Here is a 15119-nt window from a genome sequence, read left to right on the forward strand (position 1 = left end):
TCCTAACTGAACACAGACTGTGGGATTACTGAGTGTGCGTACTCACACTCATCAAACTATTTCTGTTCTCTGCCAGCAGTACCGGGTCTGACTGCTGAAGACAGTGGCCACCTGGGGCGCAGGGCTTGGCGGCTCCGGTGTTCTTCAGATCTGTTGGTGGTAGAAGCTGTGTGGGTTCCGGCTCTTCTATCACCAGACGTCTTCTATCTTCGAGCCTGCCACACGCCACCTTGTGTATGATTGACATTCCGCACTATTGTTATTGTCTGTACTTCGTTGTGCGCTTCACAACATTAAATTGTTACTTTTTGGCTTATCCATTGTCCGTTCATTAACGCCCCCTGTTGTGGGTCCATGTCACAACACCTTCCCAACACACCTGGGGTAAATTCAGTTTTTTGCTTTTTACAATGAGTTGAGGGTTACTGAATTAATTTGTTTTAGGTGGGCATTTAATAAACTTTCATTTAAAGAAAATAATAATGTTTAACCACCTTTCTTCAAAAAAAAAAAACAAAAAAAAAAAAAAAGGGAGTGGGCTTATGCACAACCCTGTGCCCTCAAACGCGCGAATACAGTGTATACAGATTTGTCATACAGCCACCTATTCCATTGGAAGGTTTTTTTAGTTTTAGTTTTCTTCGAGTTGTTCTTTTGATATCCTTTCTGTAGTTTTGTGCAAAGTGCACAATTATGAATAGGATGAGTCGGGAATACTTCCCCAAATTTTTGTTTGCAGAGGGTATGCAATTCATATTGCTCAGTGACACTGGATGTGGCTGATGCCATTTTGATATATATGGATGGGGTCTTAGTCTTCAGTACAGTGGTGCATGGAGAATATACTTTTTCAGCTGTCAGCAAGCTGCCCATGTCTCCAATGTTTATCTTCCACAAGAGCAGCACAAGAGATTCACAGCTGCCACTGAACAGGATATAATTAGGTTTGCCCAAGTCTGACAAGAGAGTTCTTTCAACACCACTGCATAACCGACTGCACTGACAGGCTGGAGCATTTACCTTTTTACTGCACTGTATCAATGCAAGTGATTGAATGAGCAGCTAAAAATAGATTCCAGGCCTTGGCACTTGATGACACAAATTGGACATTTTATTTAGCAGAAAATTAGCTTGTTTGGCATCAGACAAGAAAAAGACAAGCAGCTACCGCTCAGATAAGACGGATGAGGGGAAGAAACCACAGACTCTTCATTAAAAACTATGCCCCTGTCACCCATAAACCAATATCTTCTCCCAGAAAACAATTGACTGAATAAACTAGCTTTGAAGAAATACAATCATACACAAACCACAATCTATACTCAACAAAATATAAACGCAACACTTTTGGTTTTGCTCCCATTTTGTATGAGATGAACTCAAAGATCTAAAACTTTTTCCACATACACAATATCACCATTTCCCTCAAATATTGTTCACAAACCAGTCGAAATCTGTGATAGTGAGCACTTCTCCTTTGCTGAGATAATCCATCCCACCTCACAGGTGTGCCATACCAAGATGCTGATTAGACACCATGATTAGTGCACAGGTGTGCCTTAGACTGCCCACAATAAAAGGCCACTCTGAAAGGTGCAGTTTTGTTTTATTGGGGGGGGATACCAGTCAGTATCTGGTGTGACCACCATTTGCCTCATGCAGTGCAACACATCTCCTTCGCATCATCCATGAAGAGAACACCTCTCCAACGTGCCAAACGCCAGCGAATGTGAGCATTTGCCCACTCAAGTCGGTTACGATGACGAACTGGAATCAGGTCGAGACCCCGATGAGGATGACGAGCATGCAGATCAGGTTCCCTGAGACGGTTTCTGACAGTTTGTGCAGAAATTCTTTGGTTATGCAAACCGATTGTTTCAGCAGCTGTCCGAGTGGCTGGTCTCAGACGATCTTGGAGGTGAACATGCTGGATGTGGAGGTCCTGGGCTGGTGTGGTTACACGTGGTCTGCGGTTGTGAGGCTGGTTGGATGTACTGCCAAATTCTCTGAAACGCCTTTGGAGACAGCTTATGGTAGAGACATGAACATTCAGTACACGAGCAACAGCTCTGGTTGACATTCCTGCTGTCAGCATGCCAACTGCACGCTCCCTCAAATCTTGCGACATCTGTGGCATTGTGCTGTGTGATAAAACTGCACCTTTCAGAGTGGCCTTTTATTGTGGGCAGTCTAAGGCACACCTGTGCACTAATCATGGTGTCTAATCAGCATCTTGATATGGCACACCTGTGAGGTGGGATGGATTATCTCAGCAAAGGAGAAGTGCTCACTATCACAGATTTAGACTGGTTTGTGAACAATATTTGAGAGAAATGGTGATATTGTGTATGTGGAAAAAGATTTAGGTCTTTGAGTTCATCTCATACAAAATGGGAGCAAAACCAAAAGTGTTGCGTTTATATTTTTGTTGAGTGTATTTTCTTGACAGTATGAAGAAGTTAATCGATTTTATTTCTTTTAAAAGAATGAGTAAAACTCTTGTGTTTTCCCTACAGTTTTCTGGTTGCCATGGTGGTCAGGTCGATGAAGGCAGCTCCTTTTCCTTTACTTCTCACGCTGTGGTTTTATCACCTGTTTCACAATGTCAAAAATAAGCATCACACCACACTCACATTAATCCTCAAGCCAAGTCTGTAAATATGTGCTGGTGCTGAGTTTTACTGCATCCACAACACCACGGAACCATCTTGAGTCCCAAATGGGAACCACCCAAGCAGACAACCGGTCCATTCCCAAACCTCTAAAATAAGTATCCATCTGCCACAGCCAGATGAAACGTGGGTGTCCCCTTGGCCTTCCTGAGCTAGTAGGGTCCTCAACACTCAGGTAGCTGAGCCCTGGATTATGCAGAGAGAAACGTGCCACATTGCCAAAGAGTTGAAACTGACGCTCCCTCGCAATGCAAGTTATAGTCCTCATCTTAGTCTCTCTAAGTAACGACTCATTTGATACACAATCATAGTGATACTGAAGGATCAAAAGATGTCCAGTTGTCATCTTAGGTAACTGGTTACCACCCAAGTCTCACAACCATACGGGGGGCACCAGAACCCTAAAGCCATGGACCTTTGTTCTCCTGCAAAGATGTCGGCATAAATTGAAATGGTCTTCCAATGTGCCACCATAGGCCAAATGAATGTCTGTACAAGTTCGACACGTACAGATACACTTCTGATAGCTGAGTCCAGGAAGTCTTTAAAAGCCTGTATCTTAGTCTTGATCCAGGACAATCTAAAACCCAGACACTCTGATTCTTCACTCAGCTTCGCAAGTGCTACAATCACAGTATTCATTGATTCCACAAAGATCACAGCATCATCCACAAAGTCAAGGTCAGTAAACCAAGGTCAAGCAAACATGATGCCTGGCATTAACACCAAAGAGTTTAAACCTGGTCTCATCAGACCAGCGAATTTTGTTTCTCATGGTCTGAGAAACCTTCAAGTGCCTTTTGGTCAGCTCCAGGCGGGCTGCCATGTGCCTTTTACTAAGGAGTGGCTTTTAAATAACTCTACCATTACAGGCCTGATTGCTGCAGAGATGGTTATCCTTCTCACCCAATCACTCAGTTTAAACAGGTGGCCAGCTCTAGGAAGAGTCCTGGTGGATCTGAGCTTCTTCCATTTATGGATGATGGAGGCCATTGTGCTCATTGTGACCTGCAAAGCAGCAGAAATGTTCCTATATGATTCCCCAGATTTGTGCCTCAAGACAATCCTGTCTCTGAGGTCTACAGACAATGCCTTTGACTTCATGCTTGGTTTGTGCTCTGACATGCACTGTCAACTGTGGGACTTTATATGTAGACACAGCCCAGTCTCATGTTTTTTTTTCATGCTCCCGTCACGAAATGAGTCAAATTTTCGTGACAGGGTTTTTTTTAAACTCACTATTACTAACCCTACTCCTAGCCCCAACCCTAAGTTTAATCATAATCTAATCCTACTCCTTCCCCCAACCCTAACCATAACCACCCCGACCCCCCACTTCACTTTTAATTTCGTGCAGCCATCACAGAATGAATTAGAATGAATTTGTGCTGCCATGACAAAAATGAGGCGCTTTTCATCACAATATCACAAACCAATAGATTAATGTATATTTCGTGCTCCTGAATCACGACATGCCATGAGTCAGAGTTGGTAGACAGGTGTTTGCCTTTCTAAATCATGTCCAATCAACTGAATTTACCCCAGGTGGATGCCAATTAAGCTGTAGAAACATCTCAAGGATGATCAGTGGAAACAGGATGCACCTGAGCTCAACTTTGAGCTTCATGGCAAAGGCTGTGAATATTTATCTACATGTGATTTTCTAGATTTTTTTTATCTTTAATAAATTTCCAAAAATTAAAAAGAAAAACAACTTCTTCACATTGTCATTATAGGGTATTGTGTGCAGAATTTTCAGGAAAAAAAATGAATGTTATCTATTTTGGAATAAGGCTGTAATATGGCAAAATGTGGAAAAAGTGAAGAGCTGTGAATACTTTCCCAATGCACTGTATTCAGCTTTGATTTCTAATAGATACAGTAACTCCTAATTTTAGCATATTTTGACATAATAACCAGCAATTATTCTTTTATAAATTAATGTAAATAAGGATGTTGGCGCAATGTGACATGATTGGGCTTGTTCAGGCAGGCATATATAAAATGGACCTTAGCTCCTGGATAGTATGAAGTGCATTTTGGATGGACCGAAACATAATGGCCAAGAGGTGTTCTACTGGATTTAGGTTAGGCGGGCATGCGAGCCAGTCAATGGTAACAAGTCCTTCATCCACTAGGAACTGCCTGCTTACTCTCACCACATGAGGCCGGACATTGTCATGCACCAGGAGGAACCCAGGGCCCACTGCATCAGCGTAGGGTCTGACGATGGGTCCAAGGATTTCATCCCCACACCTAACAGCAGTCATGGTGCCATTGTCTAACCCACAGAGGTTTGTGCGTCCTTCCAGGGATATGCCTCCCCAGACCATCACTGACCCACCACCAACCAGTCATGCTGAATGATGTTGCAGGCAGTGTAAAGCCTGATTTATCCTTCTACAACTCTGTAACTCCATAGCCACACAATCACGTTGCTGTGGGCATGATGCTTTCAGAGTTCTCCATCGCGTTGGTGGGTGTCACAGTGCAATTTGCCACTGGATCAGTAGGGTGTGCAATGTGAAAAAAAAAGGCAGGGACTTTCCTTCCGCATGCATCGCCCCTACTACTGGTCTTTTCTTTTCTTTTTATTTTTCTGGACTGATTTGTCCCTAAACAACCACCAAACCAATGTATGTGCAATTTCCCTACATGAATTGCTGGTCATTTAAGCGTCTTTGTAATTTTTCAACTGGTCTTATTTGTAGTTTTCTTCAACCAAACATTCCTCTATTTGATTCATGATCAAAATGTAATCAGTGTGCGCACTGCAAAAAGTTTTAATCAGACTTTAAATATAACGGGAGAGGAAGGAGTGAAACTGGAAAAGTGACCGATCACAGCCCATGCAGTCTCCTTTGTTTCGATGTGTAATTTAAATTTTTGGAAGGTGCGCATCAGGCTACGGAGAGGGTCTCAGAGACGGTTTGCAGCAATGCAGAGGGCTCTGCCTGCTGGCTAAGGAGCTGCAGAGACGGAGAAGTATAAATCAGGCTTTATGTTCTCCACAGCATGTCCAGACCCTTTCATGTCCTTCACATGTGCTCAGGTTCAACCTGCTGTCATGTGTGAAAAGCAGTGGTGGACATGCCAATTCTGGTGTTCTATGGCAATCGAGCTCAATGATGCTGGCCAGTGAGCAGCAGGCCCACCACAGGGTGTCGGGCCCACAGGCCACCCTCATGAAGTCTGTTTGTGATTGTTTGTTCAGAGACATTCACACCAGTGACCTACTGGAGGCCGTTTTGGCACTGCTCATCCTGTTCTTCACACAGAGGAGCAGATACCAGTTCTGCTGATGAATTAAGGACCTTCTACAACCCTGTCCAGCTCTCCTGGAGTAACTGCTTGTCTCCTGAAATCTCCTCCATGCTCTTGAGACTGTGCTAAGAGACACAGCAAACCTTCTAGCAATGACACACATTGATGCACCATCCTGGAGGACAACCTGTTATAATGTCTGTAGGGTCCAGGTACCGCACCATGCCACCAATATAACGGTACATAATAAAAAAAAATCTCTCTGTACATGAAAGGTTCACATCACAGCTGGATGACACTTGTGTCGTGCACACTGACAGTAGACCACATCTGGGTGAGCAGCAGCGTGAACAGAACATTTTGTGAAAACCAAACACAGATCAAACATGGATAAACATGAATGTGCAAAGTTGCATCCAATTAGCAGCTCTTCATGTGCTGATGGAATGAGTCATTCCTGTCTCCAAATAAATCATCAGCTTTCTTCACTGTGCACATTAACACACCTTCACACATACACATCAACAGATGCATGCATAAATTATCACACTCACATGTAGTTCTGAGACTTGCAGAGTGCACAAGACTCAGAAAAATAAATTACTATATTAATAGGATTTGAGATACATCCCCAATTCCAATGAAGTTGGGACATTGCGTGAAATGCAAATAAAAACAGAATACGATGATTTGCAAATCCTTTTCAACATATATTCAATTGAACACAGCCAGTCGTCCAGCCCCTCGTCTGAATTCCTTTGTCTGAGAAGTTGCTGAGAGACTGGCGCTTTGTTTGATCAAAACTTTTTCTAAACCTGTCAGGCACATCAAAGTGGACACGTTTCGAAAAATTAAGCTGGTTTTCGGTGAAAATTTTAACGGCTGATGAGAGATTTTGAGGTGATATTGTCGCTTTAAGGACTTCCCACGGTGCAAGACGTCGCGCAGCGCTCTCAGGCGCCGTCGTCAGCCTGTTTCAAGCTGTATATTCCACTGTTAAAGGAGATTTTTTTTAATGAAAGACGTGCGGACGGATTGCAGCATCAGCTCGCAGCCGCCGCGACGCTCCGCCACAGGAAAAACACCTCAGTTGGAAGCCTTAAGGACAAGTTGGAACATGTCCAGCTGTTAAACAATTTCTCATATACTCACTCCACTGAAAGCCATCAAAAGCCGCCTGGATTTTACAAATGGTTATCAACACGGAGGTGTTTTTCCTGTGCCGCCGCACCGCGCCGGCTGTGTCCCGACTCGCGGACCCGTCCGCACGTCTTTCATTAAAAAAATCTCCTTTAACAGTGGAATATCCAGATAAAATGCTGAAACCGACTTCTTCTGAAACTTCTCTGTTCTCTCACGACGTTCTGGATCAATACAGCCTGAAATGTGGAGGTTTTCAGCTTGAAACAGGCTGACGACGGCGCCTGAGAGCGCTGCGCGACGTCTCGCACCGTGGGAAGTCCTTAAAGCGACAGTATCACCTCAAAATCTCTCATCAGCCGTTAAAATTTTCACCAAAAACCAGCTTAATTTTTCGAACCGTGTCCACTTCGATGTGCCTCACAGGTTTAGAAAAAATTTTGATCAAACAAAGCGCCAGTCTCTCAGCAACTTCTCAGAAAAAGGAATTCCGACGAGGGGCTGGACGACTCCTCCTACAAGGAGTGCTCACAGGCGAATGACGTCACTGACAGGTGTGGAAAAACTCACGCATGCGCACGAGGGTTCAAGCATGTCTGACGTAAAAACATATGAATGAAATCCATATAGTTTTTGAAAAAAATAAAAAGGACCTATACTTTATTGACAGCCCTCGTACATCAACAACATCCAGAAACGCCACCGCCTTCTCTGGGCCCAAGCTCATTTGAAATGGATAGACGCAAAGTGGAAAAGTGTGCTGTGGTCTGATGAGTCCACATTTCAATTTTTTGGAAATCATGGACGTCGTGTCCTCCGGACAAAAGAGGAAAAAAGTTCCAGCACAAAGTTCAAAAACCAGCATCTGTGATGGTATGGGGGTGTGTTAGTGCCCATGGCATGGGCAACTTACACATCTATGATGGCTCCATCAATGCTGAAAGGTACATCCAAGTTTTGGAGCAACACATGCTGCCATCCAAGCAACGTCTTTTTCAGGGACGTCCCTGCTTATTTCAGCAAGACAATGTCAAGCCACATTCTGCACGTGTTACAACAGCGTGGCTTCGTAGTAAAAGAGTGCGGGTACTAGACTGGCCTGCCTGCAGTCCAGACCTGTCGCCCATTTAAAATGTATGGTGCATTATGAAGCGTAAAATACGACAACAGAAACCCCGGACTGTTGAACAGTCGTACATCAAGCAAGAATGAGAAAGAATTCCACCTACAAAGCTTCCACAATTAGTGTCCTCAGTTCCCAAATGCTTATTGAGTGTTGTTAGAAGGAAAGGTGATGTAACACAGTGGTAAACATACCACTGTCCCAGCTTTTTTGAAATGTGTTGCAGGCATCCATTTCAAAATGAGCAAATATTTGCACAAAAACAATAAAGTTTATCAGTTTGAACATTAAATATCTTGTCTTTTATTTTACACAACATCCCAACTTCATTGAAATTGGGGGTTGTACAACTCAATATGTATGTTCATGCAGTGATGGTGATTTTTAATGCCCCCCCCCCCCCCCCCCCCCCCCCACACACACACACACAGACACACACATTCATCTTGACGATCAATGCATGTCAAAATGATGGGGAGAAATTCCACTCAAAGCCTCTATCAACTATTCCCAACCCAATGAAACAGTTTGTTTTGGGTAGGTCAGTTTCAACAAACCTCACCCCAAAAGGCCTTAGGAATGAGCTAACCTTGGATGAAGGCTTATTAACACTACTAGCTACCTGATGCAATGCAATGGAAAAAATCATTCATATTACTGTGACGAGCTGTGTGGAAGAACGAAGACTGAGCCAGAGCTTTTGTCTTTTCTGCACTCTGTCCCAAGGAGGTGCTTTTATTTTTACACATAACAACACAGAGACACTGGGGGACGTGATCAAACACATTACACTTTACACTTATGGTAACAACAACATGACACTCAACCAAACTAACTAAACCATTTGAACTACAATACACTTTTTACTGAGCACCGCTACTTGTACCTAAGAATAGGTAATACATAGGACTGCGGAAAGAGAGCATCATTAACACTGTACTTGTGCTGGTATGTGTGCATTTCACAGGACGCATGTGGTTGACTTTGGCTTCCATTAAGGATTTAATTTATGATGAGCTACATAAAGCACATACTGTAAAACACATATTTGTAAACACTGTAATATAGATCCAAAAGTTTCCTCACTTGTTCCAGGTCCCAACTTTAGTCCAACATAAACATTCATAACAATCTGTACACAGTAAAATCACTAGGGTTAAATTAACACTGCTAGTGAACATATGGTCCCACTCTGGCTAGATCCCTTAGAGACTGGGCTAAGGGTGGGCCATAACGATCACGAGGGGAGACCCCAAAAATCCGCACGCATCCCAGTGGCGATCCTGAGTGGGGATCTCACCCTTCACACCCCAGCACTGGTGGACACGGGGTCGGAGGGGAATCTGCTGGATAGCAGATGGGCAAGGGAGGTTGGGCTCCCTCTGGTGGCCTTACCATCACCTTTGTCGGTACGGGTACTAGATGGCACCCTTCTCCCATTAATCACACACCAGACACAGCCAGTGACATTGGTCGTGTCTGGGAATCACAGGGAGGAGATTGTGTTTTTTGTAACACCGTCTACCTCCCGGGTGATTTTGGGTTATCCTTGGATGTTAAAGCACAATCCCCGGATTGATTGGCCATCTGGGGTTGTGATGCAGTGGAGCGAAACATGCCACCGGGAGTGTTTAGGATCCTCGGTTCCACCCGGTGTAATAGCTAAGGATGAGGTTCAAGTCCCCCCCAATCTCGCAGCGGTGCCAGCTGAGTACCATGATATTGCTGACGTCTTCAGCAAGGATCTGGCGCTCACGCTGCCCCCACACCGTCCGTACGATTGTGCCATTGATTTGGTACCGGGCGCTGAGTACCCGTCCAGAAGGTTGTACTACCTCTCGCGTCCGGAACGCGAATCAATGGAGACCTACATCCGGGACTCCCTAGCTGCCGGGTTGATCCGGAATTCCACATCCCCGATGGGGGCTGGTTTCTTTTTTGTGGGCAAGAAGGACAGCGGACTCCGTCCATGCATTGATTACAGAGGGCTGAACGAGATCACGGTTCGCACCCGATACCCGTTACCTCTGTTAGATTCAGTGTTCACGCCCCTGCATGGAGCCCAAATCTTTACAAAACTGTATCTCAGGAATGCGTATCACCTGGTTCGGATCCGGAAGGGAGACGAGTGGAAGACGGCATTTAACACCCCGTTAGGTCATTTTGAGTACCTGGTCATGCCGTTCGGCCTCACCAATGCGCCCGCGACGTTCCAAGCTTTGGTTAATGATGTCTTGCGGGACTTCCTGCATCGGTTCATCTTCGTATACCTGGACGATATCCTCATCTTCTCCTCGGATCCTGAGACCCATGTTAAGCATGTACGTCAGGTCCTGCAGCGGTTGTTGGAGAACCGGCTGTTTGTGAAGGGCGAGAAGTGTGAGTTCCACCGCACTTCTTTGTCCTTCCTGGGGTTCATTATCTCCTCCAACTCCATTGCCCCTGATCCAGCCAAGGTTGCGGCGGTGAGAGATTGGCCCCAACCAACAAGCTGTAGGAAACTGCAACAGTTCCTCAGTTTTGCAAATTTCTATCGGAGGTTCATTAAGGGCTACAGTCAGGTTGTTAGCCCCCTGACAGCCCTGACCTCCACTAAAGTCCCTTTCACCTGGTCGGATCGGTGCGAAGCCGCGTTTAAGGAGTTGAAATGTCGGTTCTCGACTGCACCTGTTCTGGTGCAGCCTGACCCCGATCGCCAGTTTATAGTCGAAGTGGATGCCTCTGACTCAGGGATAGGAGCTGTGCTGTCCCAGAGTGAGGAGTCCGATAAGGTTCTCCATCCTTGTGCCTACTACTCCCGCAGGTTGACCCCGGCTGAAAGGAACTAAGACATCAGCAATCGGGAACTTCTGGCGGTGAAAGAGGCTCTTGAGGAGTGGAGACACCTTCTGGAGGGAGCCACGGTCCCCTTCACGGTTTTCACGGACCATCGGAACCTGGAATACATCTGGACCGCTAAGCGTCTGAAGCCCAGGCAAGCCCGTTGGTCACTGTTCTTCGGTCAGTTTGACTTCCAGATCACGTGTCGCCCCGGGACCAAAAACCAATGGTCCGATGCACTGTCCCGGGTGCATGAAGAGGAAATCAAGCCAAAGCTGTCGGATCCACCGGACACCATAATCCCTGAGTCCACTGTCGTCGCAACCCTCACCTGGGACGTGGAGAAGACCGTCCGGGAGGCCCTGACACGACACCCGGACCCCGGAGATGGACCTAAGAACAGACTATACGTCCCACCAGAGGCCAGGGCTGCGGTAACATACAACATGTACGTCCAGTAAAGACTCACCCCATCCTTAGTTTTTACACACTCTGGGTGCTGGGCCTTTAAGTAAACATTCATTAGTGCTCACTTTGATCTCCAGGGAAATTTCTTGTGGCCCACCATTATTTTTTCTTCTGTTTGAAATGGAAGTGATGTCACATAATACTCAGATTAGATGTACAATTCCACCATTCACCAACAATTCATTGTGAATGGTGGAATTGTAGCTCTAAACTGCTCATCAATTCACCATCATCATTCATCCATCAATTCCATTCCAGCCTCTGCTAGAATGAAAACAGTACTGCATGTCCACTTTGTTTCAACCATCAATTAAATTTGCATTATATCAGTTCTGGACTTTATAAATCAATTTTCATCCATCCATCCATCCATCCATCTTCTACCGCTTAGTCCAATTATAAACAGACCTGTTTTTATGTTTATTTTTTAAGCTATTAGGCTGCAGCTAGCTGTGTTTTGTTTTTGGGCTTTTGTTTGTTTGATTTTTCAAAATGGGCTACTTTATTTTATTAATTTTCCAAAAATATGAAGAGTCACATAAGCCTACATTGTTCTTTTCAATTTATTTCAAAGTATGCCTGCACATGCCAGTGTATTTTTCAATCCATTTTATGAGTTTGGCATTTTAATTTGCACTAACAGTTTTTAAAAACAATAAAATATGAACACTTTTCTTTAGAGTAGCTCTGTAATTTCGTAAATGCAACACGTACAAATTCAAATTATGACATTTTTTTTACCATGTCTGATAGAACCCCAAACTGCAGGCAGCAACAGGCAGGTGGTATGTGAAAAAAACAGCTGATTTATTGTCCAAACAACAGTTAAAAAATCCAAACACTGTCAAAAAGTGAGACATGGGAAAAGGGTCCAAAAACACACAAAAAAGAGACTAAAATGAGGCACAAGGAAATGAAACAAGAAACACTTGGAATGATACAGCAGCAAAGGCAAACTCTGGATACTCACACGAAGCAGGTAACTGGCAAACAAACATAAACTGAGATGTGGCTTAAATGCAAAAAGAACTGATGAAAAACTAAAAGACAGGTGTGTGCAAAAGTCAAAAGGTCACAGAGAAACAGAAGGTGGCAAAAAAAAAAAAAAACAATGGTATGGAAGATGAGAAAAGGAAAAAAAAAAACATAATAATCAAACCCCAAGAAAGAAGTAAAAAAAAAAAACACAAAACCAAAATATAAATCCAAGTGCACAAAAGTAAAAACAACCATGGAACTCAAAGGTGTAAAAATTGTAACATAAGAGAAAACTCGCAAGAAGAACAAACACACAAAAAAAGAGGTGATCAAATAAAGTACAAAAACCAAAAGACTAAGTCAAGATCTCTAACAGAAAAGCAACGTGGAGCATAAAAACAAAATGCTACAGTAGAAAAACAAACATGAGGATGAACACAATAAAGAGGACAATCAAATAATCAAACTATACAAAGAACTGAACACTAACCAAAAACTAAATCAAGAAATACAAGCACATAATCCATGGAACTCAACTGAGAACAGATAAGCCAGGAAGCCACAGGGAAACATTACATGGGGAACTGGGAACAAGGGAGACCAAAGGGAAACCAAACACAGACAGTGGAGAGACAGATCCGAGACACAGATAGAGGATGACCCACAAAGAGGACACACCAGGATGACAGACCATGACGGGACAGGAGACAGACTACAAAACACAGACATGAACACAGGACCTGGAGTGTTCACACACATACCCACAACACAAATAAGAAAAAGATGGGACAATATGAAGAATGCAAATTAAGAAATACAAACAATATGGTATTGTGTGGTAAACCTGTGTCAACAAGGCAGTTCTTGAAAATTGAGTGACCATGATAAAAGGAGACAAGTGAGGGAAGCCACCAAGACACAACTCTGATGCAGTTATAGGCTTCTGTGGGTGTGAGTGGAGAAACGGGGAATGGAAAAAATATTTTTTAAATGATTCACATGTTGTGTGGCTCCACATTGAAACACCCATTGTGGATAAGGTACCAGTCCATTAGTGTGGCATTAGAAAGCACGCGTGACTCATGTAACACCACATGACAGCAATATGTGGCATTAGTATGGTTTTTTGCACTTTTTGTTTTTACAGGCAATTCTGTGGTCTTTTTGTTTTGGTTTAGCACCATGAAGGAACAACAGACTGTGGCTAACTATGCATATAAAGTTTCTCTAAAGCAGACTGCGGACAGTCTTTGTGTCTGAGAGTTCTGCAGTTGAATTGTCTTCTATACTTTTACTTTTTGCATTCTAGGTCAGGTTAACGCAGCCCGCACATCTGTTCTGTTGAACATTTCTATAAAAAGACACAATCAGACCTGAATTGTTTGGCGTTCCTCCTATGAGGACATACAGACTGTTGACAGCTGAAGATGTATAAATTACTGATAGTGTTGTGATTAGTGATTCGTATCTCACATCCAGCCAGCCACTTTTCCCTTAGCGTCACCAAATATGTGATCGCTTGCACAGTCTGATGAATGGATCTAAGACTGACCTCGAGACAGTGACACATTTCCTACACTAATATTTTTTAAAGGGTATTTCTCACAAAGGAAGCAATGATCAGCAATTAGTTGTGCGATCAGAAACTTGATTGCTCAGAATGATTTAATATGTACTGAATTGTAAAATATGTATTTATCCATCATTGTCCAGGACTCAGTATTTCAACTGGCTCATTTATCTCGACAAGTATGTTTTTTCCTGTTGGAGATGTTTTTTGTTTGGTTCCAGATTAAATTACCATATTAGAAAATGCTTCATCCTGCTGAAAAAACCAAACTGCACATAACTTATGGAAACTTACTCAGTGACAACTGCAGCAATAAGCACCACAGTCACTTATGCCAAGTTACAAAAACAAAAAAAGAAAGAAAGAAAGATCAATTACTACATTTACAAATTTTTATTACACTCAAAAAAACTGATTCTTTGGATTGGATTTCCATGTAACAAATATATGTAGTCCCAGCTAAGTAAAATTGAATTATCTGGCTTGGATGTGCTTTATTTGAGTTGGAGCTACATACGAGGGCTGTCAATAAAGTAACGGTCCTTTTTATTTTTTTCAAAAACTATATGGATTTCATTCATATGTTTTTACGTCAGACATGCTTGAACCCTCGTGCGCATGCGTGAGTTTTTCCACGCCTGTCGGTGACGTCATTCGCCTGTGAGCACTCCTTGTGGGAGGAGTCGTCCAGCCCCTCGTCGGAATTCCTTTGTCTGAGAAGTTGCTGAGAGACTGGCGCGTTGTTTGATCAAAATTTTTTCTAAACCTGTGAGACACATCGAAGTGGACACGGTTCGAAAAATTAAGCTGGTTTTCAGTGAAAATTTTAACGGCTGATGAGAGATTTTGAGGTGATTCTGTCGCTTTAAGGACTTCCCACGGTGCAAGACGTCGCTCAGCGCTCTCAGCCGCCGTCGTCAGCCTGTTCAAGCTGAAAACCTCCACATTTCAGCCTCTATTGATCCAGGACGTCGTGAGAGAACAGAGAAGTTTCAGAAGAAGTCGGTTTCAGCATTTTATCCGGATATTCCACTGTTAAAGGAGATTTTTTTAATGAAAGATGTGCGGACGGGTCCGCGCGTCG

This window comes from Thalassophryne amazonica, chromosome 7 (genome assembly GCF_902500255.1).
Source record: "Thalassophryne amazonica chromosome 7, fThaAma1.1, whole genome shotgun sequence".
In the NCBI taxonomy this organism is placed as follows: domain Eukaryota; kingdom Metazoa; phylum Chordata; class Actinopteri; order Batrachoidiformes; family Batrachoididae; genus Thalassophryne; species Thalassophryne amazonica.